The sequence below is a fragment of the Aulonocara sp. 'chitande type north' Nkhata Bay genome, linkage group LG20 (genome assembly GCF_057382095.1).
Source record: "Aulonocara sp. 'chitande type north' Nkhata Bay isolate Kocher_YH1m ecotype deep benthic linkage group LG20, A_spYH_male_GT1.1, whole genome shotgun sequence".
Classification (NCBI taxonomy): domain Eukaryota; kingdom Metazoa; phylum Chordata; class Actinopteri; order Cichliformes; family Cichlidae; genus Aulonocara; species Aulonocara sp. 'chitande type north' Nkhata Bay.
Genome location: NC_141363.1, coordinates 14,869,159 through 14,870,851, shown reverse-complemented (window position 1 = coordinate 14,870,851; position 1,693 = coordinate 14,869,159). Strand labels below are relative to the sequence as shown.

Here is a 1,693-nt window from a genome sequence, read left to right as displayed (position 1 = left end):
CTTGCCTCAGTCTTGGTTGTCTTTGAGAGCATAATGACAATGAAGTGTAAGGTGATTGGTATGTTTGTTAATTGCCATTTGGTCCCTTGTAAGTTATAAGTGACCTGTATAAACCTCATATTCTATCAGTTGATGGTGATGGTGTACTGCATCTGGTGCAGCCTCCTGTTGAGCCAGACCAACATGCAGTTGTGAGTAATACTCCACAGATTATATGAGTTTACAGTAGAACAGCAATGTTGTTTATTTCTTTACTACAGGAAAATAATGAAGAAACATTGACAGCTGTTACAGAGGAGGAAGCAACAGAGACACTTTATGAGGTTTACATCTTTTAATACTTTGTGTACAGGAAATACAGGCGACCAATAAAGCCAGTTGAACAAAAAATCTGTTTATTCTTCTTTCAACATGTTGAGGTGATGGGTCAAAAGAAATGATTGTGACATATGGTGTCTCTGACTGCTCTTCCATCTTGTATGTCCGTGGGAGGGTCAGGATGTTCATGGTTTGGATCACTGCTGTTTGGTTCAGAAGGACAGTGTTCTCCTCTAATTGTGGCAATGTTGTGAAGAATCACACATGCCACAATAATGTCACATGCCCTTTCTGGGGTGACCCTGAGTCTTTGCAGGCACTGGAACCGGGCCTTAAGCATTCCGATAGTCATTTCAACTCTGGCTCTTGTCCTGCAATTAGCCAGATTATATCGCTGCTGTGGGCCCGGTTCAGGGTCAGAGTAAGGGGTAAGCAAATAGGGTAAACATGGATACCCCCTATCACCAAGCAAGTAGCCAGTGAACTCTCCTAAGACAGAAGGATACACTTCAGTTCAAATGTCCCTGAAGCAATTGGTCTTTATATATTTTAAAGTATTTTCAACTCACCATGTCCAAATTTTGTGCTCAGTGTACATTCACGGAATATTTGTGAGTCATGGACAGAGCCTGGCCACTTGGCTTCCACATTTGTGATAATGTTGGCAGCATCACATATGATCTTCACAGTGCAGAGAACACAAATTAGCATCCATTACTATGATGAAATAATTTGTTAGTTTGAAATGCTACAGGGAACTATGTACCTGTACATTAATGCTGTGGAAAGACTTCCTGTTCACATAGTCTCCTTCATTTACTGAAGGAGCAATGATTGGAATGTGAGTACCATCTATACAGCCAATCACGCCTGGGAACCCTGAAAATAAATGTAAAATTTAAGTAGTAGTTCAAGTATCACCACATCATAAATTAAGTTTTGGTCATCCTGATACCTGCAATTTTGTGGCATCCCTCTTTGATGAATCTTGTGGGTCTATGACCGGGGAACACAAACGAGTACAGGAGACGTTTCAGTGCAACTGTAACATTCCTGACTGCCCGACAGACGGTAGCCTTGGAAACGTGCTCAGCGTAACCAATATTATACAGAAAGCTCCCGTTTGCAAAAAACCGAAGTGCAATACAAATAATATGTACAGAACTGAGAGCATGTCCACGATGTGTCACATGCGTAATATATGGCCTGAGGATGTTATCCAAATAAATTATAGATTGTGCTGAGAAACGGTAACGTTCGCACAGACAATCATCAGGAAATGATAAAATGTCCAAACGCGCTCTGATCACTCTCTCCCGGCGGAGAGCTCTGCGAAGAATTTGGGCTTCACGATCTACTGGCTCTTCAAGGAAGG

At 41.7% G+C, this 1,693-nt stretch overlaps 1 long non-coding RNA gene across 1 annotated transcript; it reads right to left on the bottom strand.

Moving 5' to 3' along the window:
• Window positions 1–284: 284 nt before the first annotated feature.
• Window positions 285–1,319, bottom strand: LOC147305311 (uncharacterized). Its single transcript, XR_015126628.1, has 3 exons — window positions 1,085–1,319; window positions 888–999; window positions 285–807 (listed from the first exon to the last, which is right to left on the bottom strand). It is a non-coding gene; the product is annotated as an uncharacterized LOC147305311 (long non-coding RNA).
• Between the last annotated feature and the right edge of the window lie 374 nt (window positions 1,320–1,693).